This window comes from Entelurus aequoreus, linkage group LG26 (assembly GCF_033978785.1).
Source record: "Entelurus aequoreus isolate RoL-2023_Sb linkage group LG26, RoL_Eaeq_v1.1, whole genome shotgun sequence".
Taxonomy (NCBI): Eukaryota; Metazoa; Chordata; class Actinopteri; order Syngnathiformes; family Syngnathidae; genus Entelurus; species Entelurus aequoreus.
The window spans coordinates 7655578-7677078 of NC_084756.1; the positions used below are offsets into that span (position 1 = coordinate 7655578).

General features: G+C 35.8%; 1 protein-coding gene across 2 annotated transcripts in view; it reads left to right on the forward strand.

Moving 5' to 3' along the window:
• The first annotated feature begins 2364 nt into the window (after nucleotides 1–2364).
• alpl (alkaline phosphatase, biomineralization associated) overlaps nucleotides 2365–21501 on the forward strand; it is a 64003-nt gene continuing 44866 nt past the window's right edge. The window contains exon 1 of one of the 2 annotated variants that reach the window (XM_062038046.1): nucleotides 2365–2500. The gene's annotated coding sequence lies outside the window, so the exon portion shown is untranslated. Of the gene's footprint in view, nucleotides 2501–14686; nucleotides 14927–21501 lie in introns of those variants that run through there. The other variant, XM_062038045.1, reaches the window with a different exon arrangement.

A 21501-nucleotide genomic window follows, 5' to 3' on the forward strand; every position in this document is an offset into this window, starting at 1 on the left:
ATAGAAACTGCTGTGGAACTAGTTACAATGCAATATGCCATGGAAATACAATGTTAACACTTTTGTACAAATAAGTACAGTTGCACTTGTTTTTGCAAATGTGTTTATTCTGTAAAGGAATGAGTTAAATGTTTAAAATTGTTTAAACTATTAAAATGACTGGTTAATAGTGCTATTATGAATTGCAATGTCAGTACTATTTTCTTTCCTGCTATTTCAAATGCACTTGTTTCAATAAATAAATACAGCGGTTTAAAAGCATACACAATCTGTGTAAAAATATTAGTCTGTGGTCAAAAGGACTTGAAAGGACTCGAAACTCAAAATGCAGGACTTGTGACTTGACTTGAGACTTTCCAGTCTTGACTTTGGACTTGACTCGGGACTTGCCTGTCTTGACTCGGGACTTGACTCGAGACTTGAGGGCAAAGACTTGAGACTTACTTGTGACTTGCAAAGCAATGACTTGGTCCCACCTCTGTCATGTAGTAACAGACACCTTCATAACAATATGTAATATGTACAATATACACACTGCAAGTATATGTAAATCTTGTCGGAATACATCCTCATCCTTCTACTATCCAGGTGAGGTGCATGATTTTTGATCTACAATAAAGTTTGTCTGCATTAACGCTGATAATAACATTATCACTAATACTTGTTAATATTCATGTCACAAAATGTAAATGGAGTATTGTTGGCGCTTTTTTGATGGTTTTTTTGGGGGGGGGGGGGGGTTATTGTTTATTTACAAGTTAGAATACATTTTTGAAAAAAAATCCGTTGTCATGTCTTTCATAATGATTGTGAACGATAGGCAAACATTTAAAAAAAAGTGCAGTTCCCCTTTAAGAAACGCTACACTAGATGGAGCACGTGTACCTTCAGTGGCACGAAAACCACAGCTTGAGAATAAACAAATCGAATAATTACACATTCATTAGGGTTTCTTTGGATAAAAGCAGCAAAGACAAGCCTTGGAAAACATGTTGACACGTTCAAGAAAACAAAGTCAGGAAGACACAAAATGAACAATCCCAATACAGCCGCGTTTTCACCTTAGCTCACCCCGGAAGTGGAAATCCATGTATTTTTTTTGATTTTGGAGTGATTTACTGTACGACTTATCGGGGAAAAGGTTATGAAAAACAAGAGCGGTGTACTCACGGTGCTGTCAGATGGTCCACTTGCGTGACCGACCCCGTTGTGTTGTGGAGTGGGAGTGGGGGGCGGCGAAGAGACAGCCCACTGCAGAACTGCCAAAGAGAGCTCCGTGCCGTGTGGGACAAGATAGTTCACCCCCCGCTGCTACGTCATTACGAAAGCGGTGTCTTTCGGTCAAAACCCCCCTACATCCTTTTTTCAAAAAAACACAGATATTCTGTCACACAAAAATGTTAACTGGAATACATTTACACTTACAGATAGTGTGCAACATAAAATAATATGTGCTTTTAATTGATAATGAGCCACTGGAGAGTGGACCACATATTGGCTGAATTGGACATTGTTATTTTGTTTTCTGAGTAACACACGTGACTAAAAGTATTCTTGTGCGAACTGCAACCACAACTAGATGAGGCAATTCCTGAAGGAATTGCGTGTGAATGATTCAATGCTGAAGTTGAACTGAAATGCTGACAGAATGTAGTATAAATGTAAGAATAGTTTGAATGTTGGAATGGTTTGAATGTTGAAAAGTTTGAATTTCCAGGAAAACCTGAATTTGATTTGGTACTTGTCCAGGATGAGTGGAATGTGTTAATGTTGGAATGGTTTGAATTGGTTGAAAAATGTGGGAATTGTGCAATTTGGGAAAAATGTCCCATTCCTTTCAATGGGAACTTCCTGGAAAAGCGGGAGGGTTGGCAAGTATGGTTAAAGGTGGAATGGTTTGAATCGTTTGTATAATGCGGAAATGATGGAAGTTTGAAAAATGGTCAATCTGGGAATTTTTCGAATGTGTCAAGGGAAAGCCCGCGATTATTTTTTTTTTGATTGATTGAAACTTTTATTAGTAGATTGCACAGTAAAGAACATATTCCGTACAATTGACCACTAAATGGTAACACCCCAATAAGTTTTTCAACTTGTTTAAGTCGGAGTCCACGTTTAAGTTGGGGTCCACGTTTCCTGTTTGAAATCGGAACGGTTTGAATCGGGTGAAAAATGTGGAAGGTAGAGCGCGTCAAAATCTGGTGAAGAAGAATAAGTTGAATACATTCACGCAATAATGAAATATTTTGTTTCAAACATTAACTCGCGTGGGTGCTGATTTGCATGCAGTGTGATGCACCAGTCACCCTACAGAGGGCGCTCTAAGTCCAATTAAAGTAGTCCCCTTTAGGTCGAGCAGCCGGACCTCGTTATTGGGTGTTTCCCCCCTCCTACTGAGGCATTGTAAAAACCGCTATAACCCCCTCCAAAATACAAACAGTCTCAAACCAAAGGAACGTTTGAAAGGGGACACACTGCAGTGCGACGTTTGCTGATCTAAGTAAGTACGCCAAACTACAAGATAACTTGAAGTTACTTTAGTTGTGAACATGAATTGGTGCGTGGGTTTTTGTCTCTGCAGGATCTGGAATTGTTATGCATGTGAGCTTTACACGTTTGCATTGAAATCCTTGAGCATTTCATGCTTGAATTACAATTGTCATTATTTGCTTCATTGCTTCAGTCATTGTGTGCTTTTTTTCCTTTTTCTCTCTCTTTCTTTCCTTTTTCTTTTAAATTGTATTTTTACTGCCTTTTTTACATCATGGCCAGGGGATTACAGATGAAAACTAGCCTTCTGGCTAATTCTGGCTTTTTTAACCATGTGTAGTCATGTGTTTTAAGAAATTGCATTGTCCCCTTTGAAATAAACTAATCATATCTAATTTAACAGTCAATTTGTATGGAAATTGGAGGGAAAATGCACTTTAATGGCTCTCTACAATCCGCGTTTGCAAAAATAATAAAAAAACATATATAGAGTCATTTGTCCCTTAAAGTGATGTTTAATCAATTCCAAATGTTTCATGTATTTAAAGTATATGCAGTACATAACTATGTATGATTTTGTTAATAACTTATACAGAGGAGTCCCTTGTTTACTTTACTTTGTAAAACATGGTAATTAGTCGGGTTTAATTACAAAAAACACACATACGCAAGGTCATGAATCAGTGTTATTTAATGTTCATTTGTTAAAAAAACAAAAAAAACACTTCCTAATTTCTGGTTTTGATGTGATGGTGGCTTGTTGCTTCATGTGGTTGTCATTATCTTTCAGCACTTTTAACATAACTCTATACGAGTTTACATACTTAAATGTAACATTTAGGGATAAACAGTATGCATATATATATATATATATATATATATATGTGTATATATATATATATATATATATGTATATATATATATATATATACATATATATATATATATGTATATATATATATATATATATATATACATACATACATATATATATATAATATATATTATATATATATATATATATATATATATATATATATATATATATATATATATATATATATATATATATATATATATGTATATATATATATATATATATATGTACAAATACATACATATATATATATATATACAGTGGGGCAAAAAAGTATTTAGTCAGCCACCAATTGTGCAAGTTCTCCCACTTAAAATGATGACAGAGATCTGTAATTTTCATCATAGGTACACTTCAACTGTGAGAGACAGAATGTGAAAAAAAAATCCCGGAATTCACATTGTAGGATTTTTAAAGAATTTATTTGTAAATTATGGTGGAAAATAAGTATTTGGTCAATAACAAAAATTCAACTCAATACTTTGTAATATAACCTTTGTTGGCAATAACAGAGGTCAAAGGATTACTATAGGTCTTTATCAGGTTTGCACACACAGTAGCTGGTATTTTGGCCCATTCCTCCATGCAGGTCTTCTCGAGAGCAGTGATGTTTTGGGGCTGTCGCTGAGCAACACAGACTTTCAACTCCCTCCACAGATTTTCTATGGGGTTGAGGTCTGGAGACTGGTTAGGCCACTCCAGAACTTTCAAATGCTTCTTATGGAGCCACTCCTTCGTTGCCCGGGCGGTGTGTTTGGGATCATTGTCATGCTGGAAGACCCAGCCACGTTTCATCTTCAAAGCTCTCACTGACGGAAGGAGGTTTTGGCTCAAAATCTCACGATACATGGCCCCATTCATTCTTTCCTTAACACGGATCAGTCGCCCTGTCCCCTTAGCAGAAAAACAGCCCCAAAGCATGATGTTTCCACCCCCATGCTTCACAGTAGGTATGGTGCTCTTGGGATGCAACTCAGTATTTTCTTCCTCCAAACAGGACGAGTTGAGTTTATACCAAAAAGTTATATTTTGGTTTCATCTGACCACATGACATTCTCCCAATCCTCTGCTGTATCATCCATGTGCTCTCTGGCAAACTTCAGACGGGCCTGGACATGCACTGGCTTAAGCAGGGGGACACTGCAGGATTTGATTCCCTGTCGGCGTAGTGTGTTACTGATGGTAACCTTTGTTACTTTGGTCCCAGCTCTCTGCAGGTCATTCACCAGGTCCCCCTGTGTGGTTCTGGGATTTTTGCTCACCGTTCTCATGATCATTTTGACCCCAAGGGATGAGATCTTGTGTGGAGCCCCAGATCGAGGGAGATTATCAGTGGTCTTGTATGTCTTCCATTTTCTGATAATTGCTCCAACAGTTGATTTTTTCACACCAAGCTGCTTGCCTATCGTAGATTCACTCTTCCCAGTCTGGTGCAGGTCTACAATTATTTTCCTGGTGTCCTTCGACAGCTCTTTGGTCTTGGCCATAGTGGAGTTTGGAGTCTGACTGTTTGAGGCTGTGGACAGGTGTCTTTTATACAGATAACAAGTTCAAACAGGTGCCATTAATACAGGTAACGGTGGAGGACAGAAGAGCTTCTTAAAGAAGAAGTTACAGGTCTGTGAGAGCCAGAGATCTTCCTTGTTTGAAGTGACCAAATACTTATTTTCCACCATAATTTACAAATAAATTCTTAAAAATTCCTACAATGTGAATTCCTAGATTTTTTTTCTTCACATTCTGTCTCTCACAGTTGAAGTGTACCTATGATGAAAATTACAGACCTTTGTCATAATTTTAAGTGGGAGAACTTGCACAATCGGTGGCTGACTAAATACTTTTTTGCCCCACTGTATATATATATATATATATATATATATATATATATATATATATATATATATATATATATATATATATATATATATATATATATATATATATATATATACATATATAAAGTACATACAAATATATATATTTACATATGTACACACATACATACATACATACATATATTTATGTGTCTGTATATATATACATATACAGTGGGGCAAAAAAGTATTTAGTCAGCCACCCATTGACAATCAATGGGTGGCTTTTTTGCCCCACTGTATATATATATATATATATATATATATATATATATATATATATATATATATATATATATATATATATATATATATATATATATATATATTCTATTGTATGTTATAATAAGCAGGATGTGAAAGGAAAAAAGTGCAAAGCACGGCCGTGAAGTCTCACTTCCCTCGCCATGCAGGTTTTTGGAAACAGCTGTCACTGTCATATGAGCATTTTATACGGATGCTGTACTGATATCATATAACGATCTGATCGTGTGATGCTGTGTGGAAGAGCACAACGGTACTCTAGCAATATTCTGTGTGAAAGGCAGAGGCGGACAAATTTCGGATCTGCTGAACTGTTAAGGGGAACAGCACACCTACCATTCTCAATCCTTATGTGGAACAAGCACACATATGTTTTTTTTTTTTTTTTTAAGCATTCTAAATCGTAATTAAAAGCTAGCAAAAGTCAGGTAACAATGGAGCTAATGGGCTTTGATCTAATCCGCCTATAAAGCGCTCTTAAAACATCCAAAAACCTCCATCAAGGTTTTATATACACACTGTAAGTATATATGTAATGTAGTAACATTTATGATAACATGTAATATATACATGATGTAATTATATATGTAATGTAGTAACATTTATGATAACATGTAATATATACATGATGTAATTATATATGTAATGTAGTAGCATTCAAAATAACATGTAATCTATACATGATGTAAGTATATATGTAATGTAGTAACATTCATAATAACATGTAATATATACATGATGCAAGTATATATGTATTGTAGTAACATTCATAATAGCATGTAATATATACTTTATGCAAGTATATATGTAATGTAGTAACATTCATAATAACATGTAATATATACATGATGCAAGTATATATGTAATGTAGTAACATTCATAATAAAATGTAATATATACATGATGCAAGTATATATGTAATGTAGTAACATTCATAATAACATGTAATATATACATGATGTAAGTATATATGTAATGTAGTAACATTTATAATAACATGTAATATATACATGATGTAAGTATATATGTAATGTAGTAACATTAATCCATCCATCCATTTTCTGCCGCTTGTCCCATTCTGGGTCGTGGGGGGTGCTGGAGCCTTATAATAATATGTAATATATACATGGTGTAAGTATATATGTAATGTAGTAACATTCATAATAACATGTAATATATACATGATGCAAGTATATATGTAATGTAGTAACATTCATAATAACATGTAATATATACATGATGCAAGTATATATGTAATGTAGTAACATTCATAATAACATGTAATATATACATGATGCAAGTATATATGTAATGTAGTAACATTCATAATAAAATGTAATATATACATGATGCAAGTATATATGTAATGTAGTAACATTCATAATAACATGTAATATATACATGATGTAAGTATATATGTAATGTAGTAACATTCATAATAACATGTAATATATACATGATGTAAGTATATATGTAATGTAGTAACATTTATAATAACATGTAATATATACATGATGTAAGTATATATGTAATGTAGTAACATTTATCCATCCATCCATTTTCTGCCGCTTGTCCCATTCTGGGTCATGGGGGGTGCTGGAGCCTTATAATAATATGTAATATATACATGGTGTAAGTATATATGTAATGTAGTAACATTCATAATAACATGTAATATATACAAGTATATATGTAATGTAGTAACATTCATAATAACATGTAATATAATCATGATGTAAGTATATATGTCATGTAGTAACATTTATAATAACATGTAATATATACATGATGTAAGTATATATGTAATGTCGTAACATTTATCCATCCATCCATTTTCTGCCGCTTGTCCCATTCTGGGTCATGGGGGGTGCTGGAGCCTTATAATAATATGTAATATATACATGGTGTAAGTATATATGTAATGTAGTAACATTCATAATAACATGTAATATATACAAGTATATATGTAATGTAGTAACATTCATAATAACATGTAATATAATCATGATGTAAGTATATATGTCATGTAGTAACATTTATAATAATATGTAATATTTACATATTTTGCTAATTTTAAGCATGCAGCGGTGTATTATTTTCATAGACGCATCACAACGTTCATTTTTCCTACTAATCATGGCAGACTTCATGAGAGTTAACAAACATAATAAAACAATCACTCACTGTACAATGTTTGCTCTCACTGGGATGTTTATACCTTCCCATTCAGATGAAGAATTAATCATAATCTTTGCAAAGGGTTGAAAAAAAAAGCTGGTATTGCAAACTAGCGTCTTTTTGTGTCTTTCTTGCCATATCCGGGGTATAAGTTGAATGTCAGATGACCAACTTCTTGGTTTATGTCCACAACCTTTCTACTATCCAGGTGAGAAGCATGATTTATAATCTAGAGTTAACTTTCACCAGCTAACAGGCGATCATGAGCAGCAGCTCAGTATGTCAACATGGTAGCTGCATGAGCTAGTTAGCGCTCTTAGATCGCGGCGTAAAAGCTTATAATAAAAATATTGCTAAAAACACTTGGTTGATATTCAGGTCACAAGTGGTATTGTTGGTGCTTTTTAGGTGCATATTTAGACTGATTTAATGGATTATTCCCATTAGCATCATTGCTAGCTCCCTAAAACGAGCCGAGTATTACAAATTAGAATGCATAAATAAAAGAAAAATACATACAGTATTTGTTTTTGTCTCTCATAAGGATAATAATAGGCAAAAAAAGTGCAGTTCCCCTTCAAAGCCAGGCGAAGAATCCGAAAGAAAACAGGAATGTTCCGATCAAAAATTTTTGAGTGAGATTGGCCGATACCAATACCGATCGCATGCAATTATCGTACATTTTTACAATTTATTCATGGTAAGTGCTGTTGACACTATTAAAAACATTTTAAACTCGTTCTTTTATTACGTACAATTGTTTGACCAACACAAAGTCAATAGTACACAATAACTCAACAATTAGACTAGACTTAGACTTAGACTTCCTTGTTATTGTCATTCAAATTTGAACTTTACAGTACTGATAAGAACGAAATTTCATTTCATTAGCTCATGGTAGTGCAGGATAAAAAAGCAATAAGGTTCATATATGAATAAATAAATAGGTTACTGTACAGATAAATATATTGCACTTTTTCACATGCGTCCACGTTTATGGATGTATGTTAGATTGTCATTTTTATTCCAGCGAGTTAATCCATTTTGGGGGGAGTTGAGAGGATTTTTATGATGCGTTCAAGAGTCTTACGGCCTGAGGGAAGAAGCTGTTACAGAACCTGGAGGTTCTGCTTCGGAGGCTGCGGAACTTCTTTCTAGAGTCCAGCAGTGAAAACAGTCCTTGGTGGGGGTGGGAGGAGTCCTTGCAGATTTTCTGAGCCCTGGTCAGGCAGCGGCTTTTTGTGATCTCCTGGTTAGGAGGAAGAGGAGTCCAGGGGCCGTACTTATCAAGCTTCTTAGAGTGCCATTTTACACTTAAGTCCTGAGCATTTGCGAAATTTAGTCCTACTCTCAAACTTAAGAATAAAAGCTTTTTATCAACGTTCTTAAGTCTAAGAATCACTCCTACTCTCCACGATATTTAAGAGACCTTCAGAGGTGTCTTAAGTGGTTAGGAGTTGCCAGCAGGGGATGGCACTGAGGCGAGAGAGACGTGCGCGAACGTTCAGGGAACGGAACAATGTTTTGGTTTTTTTGATGACGAGCAGCTGATCAAACGGTATCGTTTAGACAGAGCGGATATTATTTTTGTCACAGATTTAATACTTTTCGATTCCTTGTTGATTTCTGCATGTGTCTGCAGTGGGCTAGTATATATAGAGCCACCCACACCAGTTTCAAATTAGTTGCCTAATTAATGAATTGGAAAGAAAATGTTATGACAGTAGCGTATGTGTGTGGCCGTGAGGTGAGTGACGTCAGTGAGTGTGTGGGCGATAGAAGAGAGGGAGCGGTAGCGTGAGTGCCGACGGGGACTAGTTTGTTTTGTATTATTTTGCAGTTTATTGTCAAAATATACACTCCCATTGTCCACTTAAATATTTCCAAGATATTTCTTTATTCTTAGACAACGGATTCCCTTCCGTGATTGGTCATTTCTATGGACACAGAAATGACGTCACCTAAAATTCCGTTTACGGCACATAGTAATGTCGTAATTCAGCTCTGAGTGTGACACTTAAGATTCAGTCCTACACTTCGCTGAAAGTGTGAGTAAGATGCTTGATAACTAACTTTTAAGTGCAGCTTTCAGCGAATAATTTATTTACTCTTAAGTCAACTCTTAGCAGACTTCTTAGGAGTAATTCTAAGAAGCTTGATAAGTACGGCCCCTGATGATCTTTTCCGCCGTCCTCACCACTCTCTGGAGAGACTTCCAGTCTGAGGCACTGCAGGCTCCAGTCCAGATAGAGATGCAGTTGGTCAGTAGACTCTCTATAGTGCCTCTGTATAATGTGGTGAGAATGGGGGGAGGGAGCTGTGCTCTTTTCATCTGACGCAAAAAGTGTATGCGCTGCTGAGCTCTTTTTACAAGAGCTCCGGTGTGTAGGGACCAGGTTATATTGTCAGTTATCTGCACCCCCAGGAACTTGGTGCTGCTTACCATCTCCACCGCTGTGCCGTTGATGAAGAGTGGAGCATGGCTGGACTGGTGCTTCCTGAAGTCAACGATGATCTCCTTGGTCTTGTCGACATTCAGGACCAGGGGCCGTATTTTTCCAGCTTCTTAGAATTACTCCTAAGAAGTCTGCTAAGTGTTGACTTATGAGTAAAGAAATTATTCGCTGAAAGTTGCACTTAAAAGTTAGTTATCAAGCGTCTTACTCACACTTTCAGCGAAGTGTAGGACTGAATCTTAAGTGTCACACTCAGAGCTGAATTACGACATTACTATGTGCCGTAAACGGAATTTTAGGTGATGTCATTTCTGTGTCCATAGAAATGACCAATCACGGAAGGGAATCCCTTGTCTAAGAATAAAGAAATATCTTAGAAATATTTAAGTGCACAATGGGAGTGTATATTTTGACAATAAACTACAAAATAATACAAAACAAACAAACAATATTGGCAATGAATCAAAAATAAATGTTTCCTTTTCTTTCCAATTCATTAATTAGGCAACTAATTTGAAACTGGTGTGGGTGGCTCTATATATACTAGCCCACTGCAGCCACATGCAGAAATCAACATGGAATCGAAAATTATTAAATCTGTGACAAAAATAATACCCGCTCTGTCTAAACGATACCGTTTGATCAGCTGCTCGTCATCAAACAAAGCCAGGACATCCTTCCGCTCCCTGAACGTTCGCGCACGTCTCTCTCGCCTCAGTGCCATCCCCTGCTGGCAACTCCTAACCACTTAAGACACCTCTGAAGTTCTCTTAAATATCGTGGAGAGTAGGAGTGATTCTTAGACTTAAGAAAGTTGATAAGTAGCTTTTATTCTTAAGTTTGAGAGTAGGACTAAATTTCGCAAATTCTCAGGACTTAAGTGTAAAATGGCACTCTAAGACGCTTGATAAATACGGCCCCAGGTTGTTGGTTCTGCACCGGTCAACCAGATGTTTCACCTCTTCCCTGTAGTCCATGTCGTTGTTGTCACGGATGAGGCCCACTACTGTCGTGTCGTCCGCATACTTCACAATGTGGTTAGTAGTGGACCTGGCGCGGCAGTCATGGGTCATCAACGTGAACAGCAGCGGACTCAGTACGCAGCCCTGGGGGGAGCCGGTGCTCAGGGAGATGGCACTGGAGGTGTTGTTGCCCACTCTCACAGATTGGGGTCTGTCTGTGAGGAAGTCAAGCAGCCAGTTGCATAGGGCGGTACAGAATCCAAGGGGGGCCAGTTTGCTCACCAAGTGCTGCGGGATGATGCTGTTGAATGCTGAGCTAAAGTCCAGGAACAACATCGCACGTGTGTGTCCTTTCCTTCCAGATGTTCTAAGCTAAGGTGGAGTGCAGAGGAGATGGCAAACTGGTATGGGTCGAATGTGGGGGGAAGTCTGGAGACAATATATTCCTTTACCAGCCTCTCGAAGCACTTCATTATGATGGGGGTGAGTGCAACGGGGCGATAATCAATGAGGGAGAGTATTGTAGGTTTTTTAGGCACTGGAATGATTGTGGCCGTCTTAAAACATGACGGTACCACATCCTGCTTACTCCCTCTGGCCAGGTCCTCACCTGCTTCACTGTAGCTTGCTTCCTGATCAGCAGAGGCTTGTATGCAGGAATTAGCATCACAGATAAGACAGTTACGACCTGATACTCGTGAAAAACTAATTATTTAGAGAAGGTGATCATTCTGGCACCAATCATGTCTGCCGCCTTCTTACGTGTTGCGTACTGACTGGGACAATACGTTTTTGTTGATTTTGTACAAATGCAGACGATTCTCAAAGCTAAAGACGCCACCACTTTTAGGACTATGATACTATTTAAGACTATGATACCATCTAAGACAATGATACCAATTAAGACTATGATACAATTTAAGACTATGATACCATCTAACACTATGGACCATTTAAGACTATGATGCCATTTAAAACTATGGACTATTTAAGACAATGATACCATTTAAGACTATGGACCATTTAAGACTGATACCATTTAAGATTATGATACCATTTAAGACTATGATACCATTTAAGACTATGATACCATCTAAGACTATGGACAATTTAAGACTATGATACATTAAAACTATGATACCATTTGAGACTATAATACAATTTAAGACTATGATACCATCTAAGACTATGATACCATTTAAGACTATGATACCATTTTAGATCATGGACCATTTAAGACTATGATACCATGTAAGACTATGATACCATTTAAGACTATGATACATTAAAACTATGATACCATTTGAGACTATAATACAATTTAAGACTATGATACCATCTAAGACTATGATACCATTTAAGACTATGATACCATTTTAGATCATGGACCATTTAAGACTATGATACCATGTAAGACTATGATACCATTTAAGACCATGATACCATTAAAACTATGATACCATTTAAGACTATGATACCATTAAAACTATGATACCATTTAGGACTATGACACCAGTCTATGATATCAAGAGTACATCTTTCCAAAGCTCCGATACTGTCACGACTTGGTTCTTGGGTTTTGTTTCTCCGGAAGGCAACGGAAAAAAACGTGAATTAAGAAACATGATTTAATATTAACACTCAAAAAAAGAATAAACAAAAGGCGCGCACAATGGCGGAAGTACAAAAACTTGGCTATGAAAATAAAACTTGCACAAAAGGCAGAAACTATGAACAATGAAACAAAAACACTAACTGTGGCATAAATGAACAAAACTTACTTGGCAAAGAACTGTGACATGACATGAAGCAAAGTGATGAAAAAGTGTGTCAAGAGTGATGTCGCCAGGCCGACTGCCTGGCAACAATGGCCTTAAATACTAGTGACATGATTAGTGAAAACAGGTGCGTGACTCAAAATGTGAAAACGTGAGACAGGTGCGTGACATGAGGATGTGAACCAGGTGAAACTAATGGTTACTATGGTGACAAAGCAAGGGAGTGAAGACAAGAACTAAAAAGTGTCCAAAAACCAAGCAAAACAAAGACATGATCAACACAGACATGACAGATACCAGTGACCATGAGGTATTCTTCTTTCTGGCATTGATGCAAACGGGAATGTTTGATGCCACATGCACAGTAAATAAAGAAGGGGATGTACAGAGTTAAGTCCATAAAGTACATAAAAAATGTTAATAAAACAAAAAAACACGTATATATGTATACATATATATATATATATATATATATATATATATATATATATATATATATATATATATATATATAAAAATATATACCAACCCTGCAGCAGTCATAAGTAGAAGGCCTCAGTATTCATTAAAAACAAGGCTCCCCAAAGTAGAAGTTTTTTTTTACACATTTGTTTATTGAGTTTTTTCAACATATACAATTAACAATAAAATCAAATGTTTCCCCCACATAATAAATAAATGAAAAACCAAAACATTTTAAATAAATACACAAATAAAAAAATGTATTAAACAAAAGTAAATAAATTAATTATAAAAAATAAAATAAAAAAATAATTAAAAAAACATAAATATGTATGTACTGTATGTATGTGTATAAAACAACCCTGCATCAGTCGTAAGTAGTAGTTTTTTAAACATTTCTTTATTGAGTTTTTTCAACAGTAAACAACAGTAAAATCAAATGTTTTCCCTTCAGAAAAATAAATAAATAAATTATGAGTTAAGGGTAACAGAGTTAAGTCATTTGTTGCGCGTAGAATGGATAGAAGTGAAAGACTGGAATTGTGGTGAGAGAGGACTAGAGAGACCACTGGTACGTAACTACTCCTGTGAGTGCTCAGATACACTCGGATCATTGTATAAAAAACGTTGATGGAGGGTTTGAAGTAGTTTTAGGGGCTTTGAAGGCTACAACAGTGACCCAGCGTTTTTTTATCATCTTTAAAATCCCCAAAACAAGACAAGTGGGTTCTTGTATGTCATAATGATTGTGAACACAATTCCAAAAGAAGTGCAGTTCCCCTTCAAACTTTACTAAGCACTCATTTCTTGGTGTTGTTTTGAAGCTAGATTAGCTTCGCTTTTATCATGCCTGCTCCTGGCTTTCTCGCTGTGTAACATGATTAGCCTTCTTGATAAAGATACTTAAGCTTCAAGGGAATGCAGGTTATTTGCTGTAATTGAGGTGATCACTATTAGTTTAGCCTAGGATGGACACACATCATTAGCTGCTAGCCACTTGTCAGCCGGGGAGGATGTGTTTTTTTCACAAATCACCCGATATCAATCGACCCCGAGAAGAAAGAAGATGTACTCCTTTCTGACACCATGGAAAGAACTTGACTAGTCCTTTAATGGCATGAGGGAGGATAAAATACGTCATTAAAGAGTGTAAATAGTATACTTTGTTTTGAGATTTAGCTACATCTTTGCCAAAATCGACATGGTTTAAAACGTGGTGGTTTGGAGGTCACTTGAGTGTCCTTCTGAGCGCTCCAAATCCTAATCCTAGCTTCTGAGTGTGAAGCAACAGCAGCTTGAAAGGGATGAGGAGAAGAGCGGAGCAGCGTTAGTCCTCCGTCTCCACACCAGCGGGATTTGATTGACTTTGTTCAACGCTTGGCGACGCCATGGACCACGCGGTCTGGACCACGGCCCTGTCTGCTCTCCTGCTGATGGCCGTGGTGGTCCTACTTTGCTACTTCACCTGCAGGCTGGGAGGGTCACTGCCTCTGGGCGGGCCTGGGAACTTCTGAGGCTCTGCAGGTCGGTTTGTTAGCAGCGGATGTTTCTCTGAGCAAGGCGGCGCCGCATGAAAGTCCTGGAGGTTTGTGAGTTTAGAGAGCATCGCTGTATGATACTTCTCTTAGCTAGTGGAAGACTTTAAAGGAGCCATAACGCAAGCACGGTCAAAATTCTGTAGTCCCCTCCCCCTCTCCCTGACTTAGGTTGCCAGATACGCAGCCGAATAGCTGGATAGATTGGGCTACTCCAAGGAACTTCAAACTTCCACCGCCTCTTACTAGGGGTTGAGGTGCTAGGACCATAATACCTGAAGAGACAAGCGTTTTGTCAATAATAAAATCTCTAACCAACAGAAATTAGGCTATTTTCAGGAAGAAGTAGGTCATGCCTGAGTACAATAACACAACAATCATATGGTTATTGTCAGTACTATCAGAAAACAAAGACTAAAACCAACTACAACCAACGCTAGCAATGGTTGTACTGGTGAAAAAAAGTAGAGCGTGCTTAGCAGCTTAATGTATGCCCAAAACTAAAGAGGAGACATTTTACCAAGGTATGCCTGTAGGCTACTGTTTCAAACCTTTCAGACTGCCATAGGGTTGTACGGCATACCGGTACTAGTATAGTATTGCGGACTAATGAATCAAAAACGGTACTATACTCTGTTTGAAAAATACCGGTTCCCGGGCATGACGGCGCGTCGTCACTTCATGACATTGATGGTTTTACGAGCAGAAGAGCATGTTCGGCAGCGCACAATCACAGAGTACTTAAAGGCAGACAGTGTGTACGATAAAGGTGAAGCTATAACACTGAAACGCCCTCAGGAAGAGGTGCTTTAAGACATGGCTAGCTAGCTAGCAGCAAACATCCATCCATAGTCGGCAGTGTTTTACCTTCTTCTAAATCACTAATCTTCGCCTCCATGGTGACAAATAAAGTACGTTTCTTACAAGTATCATTATCACTGCAGGACGAGGAAGAGCTAAACATGCTTCACTACACACCGTAGCAGGATACAATAGCTCACCGGCGTCACCGCTAACAAAAGCTAGCGCGCCTGAATGTAAACAAAGACATCCACTGTAATGAAACCAAGTACAAGAGTGTATCTAGTCGATACTATGATTACATCTATATTTTTAATCATCACAAAATCTTTTTTCCTTTTAAAAAAATTCATAATATGTTTATAAACTCAGGAAATACGTCCCTGGACACATGAGGACTTTGAATATGACCAATTTATGATCCTGTAACCACTTGGTATCATTTTTGTGAGATACATTTGTGGTATCATCCAAAACTAATGTAAAGTATCAAACAATAGAAGAATAAGTAATTATTACATTTTAACAGAAGTGTAGATAGAAAATGTTAAAACACAAAATAAGCAGATATTAACAGTAAATGAACAAGTTAATAATACATTTTTACAGCTTGTCCCTCATAATGTTGACAAAATAATAGAATGATAAATGACACAATATGTTACTGCATACGTCAGCAGACTAATTAGGAGTCTTTGTTTGTTTACTTACTACTAAAAGACAAGTTGTCTAGTATGTTCACTATTTTATTTAAGGACTAAATTGTTTTTCGATTGCAACATATGTTTTATGTACCCTAAGATTTTATTGTTAAAATAAAGCCAATAATGCAATTTTTTTTGTGGTCCCCTTTATCTACAAAGGTATCGAGAGGTATCGAAAAGTATTGAAATACATTTTGGTCCCGATATCAAAAATTGGTATGGGGACAAGCCTAAATTTCATATAACTTGGTACATGTAGTCCACAATATGCAAACACCAATGAGGAATTATTTTATCATGTGATTTGGCTGTCTCCATACGTTTCACATCGCCATGATGACTAATGTTGGAACCCATTATCAGCATATTGAGAAAGAAAAAGGCACTGACACTACCCATAACAACATAGGTTTTATTTGTCCAAAATATATTTTGTCCTGTCAGTTGGGTGACACATCGACATACAGGCTAACGGGCATATATTTCCCCCGTTAGCCTGTATGTTGATGCGTCATTGACCGGGTTAGCATGCTAAGCATTACACTAGGAGCTAAGCACCATCACACTAAGCATTGGTTACAGGAACATACTAGCTTTATTAGACAAGGCCATAGGCTGTATTGGACAATATAGTTTACATGCTAAATGTCCATTTCCATTTATTACAAGTAATAAGAAAACATAAATGCCTGACTTACCTATCAAGTAGGAAATGAGCAAGTTTGGCGTCAAATGAAAAAATCTTCTCCGTCTTTCAAATCCTGGTTTTGTTCCTGGCTTTGTCATGAATAAACTGAGAATAGTAACTTTTAGATTTACTAAGGTCTGACATGTTTAGTAACTTTACCAGTAGCAGTAGCTCGGCAAAGATGGCGGTGTGTAACTGACAGCCTGGATGTAACAAACTCACAGACTTTCTAATTGGTCAAACGGTGGAGATAACAATATTTCGGGGCTGTAAATCTAATTTGGAAATGAGCATATCCCGGTTGAACTACTGTTATTAGTTATAGAGGTATTGGAAAAGAACATGATTTATTAATACCTTTTGACATATCAGGGCCAAAAACATTGCACCTGGGGTTAGGTTGATTGGCAACCCTAAATTGGCCCTAGTGTATGAATGTGAGTGTGAATGTTGTCTGTCTATCTGTGTTGGCCTTGCGACGAGGTGGCGATTTGTCCAGGAATTACAAGCGGTAGAAAATGGATGGATGGATGGATATCAGGGCCATTTAATGATGACTTGACATGACATTACATATGGCTCCTTTAAATGACTTGACATGACATTATTACATATGGCTCCTTTAACTGCGGTCATTTCTTTGTGTGCAGTCAATCATTCGGCGTTAATCGCCTTTGTCCTGGCATTTAAACCCGGGAGTGTTCTGGAGCTCAATCCCATTAAAATAGCCTTGACTCAGAGCCCGGGCAAGGAAGAGGGAGGGTGTGGATAATCGCAGACCTTGGAAAATCTCCTGTTGGGACCACTTTCCCTCAGCGAGACCGCTTCTATACCGCCTTCTGGCGCCAAGCCTGAGAGATCTTCCGTGAGAAGGGACACAACCTTCTGTGACTGAGCTCTTAACTCCCAACACTTGTGTCTCAGATCATTGAAATGAAGTGACATCAAGTTCATTGGTGCTTGGCCCCTCAAAACAGTATTTTTTTCATTATTTTGTATTAGTTTGAGGTTTTTCAGCATAAAACATTTTTCCTCTCACATAAAAAAAAAAAAGAAAAACTACTACCCAAAACGTAAATAAATAATAAAAAAATTAAATAGAACAAAAAAGATATATATAACAAATAAATAAAATTTTTTTAAAAATATGTATATATATATATATATATATATATATTAGGGGTGTGGGAAAAAATCGATTCGAATTCAAATCGCCATTCTCACGTTGTACGATTCAGTATCGATTCTCATTTTTCAAAAAATCGATTTTTTAAAATTGTATTTGATTTTTTATTTTTATTTTTTTTTTAAATTAATCAATCCAACAAAACAATACACAGCAATACCATAACAATGCAATCCAATTCCAAAACCGACCCAGCAACACTCAGAACAGCAATAAACAGAGCAATTGAGGGGAGACACAAACACAATCCAAAAGTAGTGAAACAAAAATGAATATTATCAACATCAGTATCAATATTAGTAACAATTTCAACATAGTAGTGATTAAAAATCCCTCATTGACATTATCATTAGACATTTATAAAAAAAAAATAAAAATAAAAAATAAAAATGAACAATAGTGTCACAGTGGTCTTACACTTGCATCGCATCTCATAAGCTTGACAACGCACTGTGTCCAATATTTTCACAAAGATAAAATAAGTCATATTTTTGGTTAATTTAATAGTTAAAACAAATTTATATATATATATATATATATATATATATATATATATATATATATATATATATATATATATATATATATATATATATATATATATATATATATATATATATATATATATAATGTACTTACATATGTACACTACCGTTCAAAAGTTTGGGGTCAGCCAAACAATTTTGTGGAATAGCCTTCATTTCTAAGAACAAGAATAGACTGTCGAGTTTCAGATGAAAGTTCTCTTTTTCTGGCCATTTTGAGCGTTTAATTGACCCCACAAATGTGATGCTCCAGAAACTCAATCTGCTCAAAGGAAGGTCAGTTTTGTAGCTTCTGTAACGAGCTAAACTGTTTTCAGATGTGTGAACATGATTGCACAAAGGTTTTCTAATAATCAATTAGCCTTCTGAGCCAATGAGCAAACACATTGTACCATTAGAACACTGGAGTGATAGTTGCTGGAAATGGGCCTCTATACACCTATGTAGATATTGCACCAAAAACCAGACATTTGCAGCTAGAATAGTCATTTACCACATTAGCAATGTATAGAGTGTATTTCTTTAAAGTTAAGACTAGTTTAAAGTTATCTTCATTGAAAAGTACAGTGCTTTTCCTTCAAAAATAAGGACATTTCAATGTGACCCCAAACTTTTGAACGGTAGTGTATATATAACAACCCTGCATCAGTGGTAAATAGCAGGCCTTAGTATTCATTAAGAACAACGTCCCCGTAAACAGTAGTCTTTTTTAAAACATTTGTTTATTGAGTAGGTATGAAGCCTTAATATTCATTAAGAACAAGGCCCCCCAAAATTGTAGTATACATATATATATATATATATATATATATATATATATATATATATATATATATATATATATATATATATATATATATATATATATATATATATATATATATATATATATATATATATATATATATATATATATATATATATATCTACTGTATATGTGTTTTCTGAGGTGGTACTTGGTGACAATAGATCTGGGAACCAATGATGTACACCTTTCCCCAACTCCTTCCAGCTTCTTCTTCCGTCAAACACACCATCAACAGCTTTTTCCAAATTTTTTTAAACAATCTAAGCTGGCATTAGCATGGTGCAGACTAGTGCCGATACGCTCCATGTTCCCAGGGTTGCAAAAAGTGATGTCGATCCCTAGCTATGAGCTAATGCTAGCAAGTAAGACCAGAAGTTTTCTGCGCCAACTCATGGCGAGGATGCTCGTAACTCAAATTTTTGCTTGCAACAATTAGCTTAGAGACAACTCTGATCTCAAAAGACTTGAGTTGACGTACCACTATGCCTCTGTGTGTATTTGTCAGTAGCATGACAAAAAAAAGTGTTTCACAAAAGTTAGCACATAAAATTATTGCGTAACCTGCTTCCTTTCCGTTAGCTAACGTTTGCCAACCTGTCTGTGTGTCAGAGTGTTTTAGTGTGTAAGCCAGGGCGCCCATGGCAAGTTTGAATTGGGGGCAAACGGAGCAGTACGCCCCAAACAATCCAGCAGATGTAAAAAACAACTCAATTAAATAGTGGCACACTCAGTAGTTAACCTGCTCTTCATTTCCACGTCCTTGTGTTCACGTATTTTCCATCTGTTTTTTTTTTACTTTAAAAAAAACGTCCTCTCAGCTGGAACAGCACAGCTGCTCGGTGAACATCGGTGTCAGGAACTTTTGGTTCCTGGAACTTCTAGTTCTTGGAACTAGTGGTTTAGTATATTTAATCTACACTGATACCATGTCAGTAAACACACAATATTAGGTCACAGTTCGCTTACTAAGAAGTAAGTACATGAAATACAAAGCAATGATATACAAAACAATACGATTTAAATAATAATAATACCGAATTGTTCATAAAACGTCAGGCTTTTGTTTGCAATGTCAGTCAGAAAGTTGTCCTCTCAGTAAATTATGAATTCATTAGGGTCATTTTGGTCCATTTCAGCTGTAAATAATAATATATGTATAATAAATGTCAGTGTTTCTCTGTAAATAACAATATATAAATGATACATGTTAGTGTTTATCTGTAAATAATACATAAATAATAAATGTCAGTGTGTATCTGTAAATAATACATAAATAATAATGCAGAGAATAATTTCGCCACACCTAGTGTGTGTGTGACAATCATTGGTACTTTAACTTAATAAACGTCCATTTCAGCTGTAAATAATAATATATATATATAATACATGTCAGTGTTTATCTGTAAATAACAATATATAAATAACACATGTCAGTGTTTATCTGTAGATAATATATAAATGATAAATGTCAGTGTTTATCTGTAAATAACAATATATAAATAATAAATGTCAGTGTTTATCTGTAAATAACAATGTATAAATAATAAATGTCAGTGTTTATCTGTAAATAACAATATATAAATAATAAATGTAAGTGTTTATCTGTACATAACAATATATAAATATTACATGTCAGTGTTTATCTGTAAATAATAGTATATAAATAATACATGTCAGTGTTTATCCGTAAATAACAATATATACATAATAAATGTCAGTGTTTATCTGTAAATAACAATGTATAAATAATAAATGTCAGTGTTTATCTGTAAATAACAATATATAAATAATTCATGTCAGTGGTTATCTGTAAATAACAATATATAAATAATAAACGTCAGTGTTTATCTGTACATAATATATAAATATTACATGTCAGTGTTTATCTGTAAA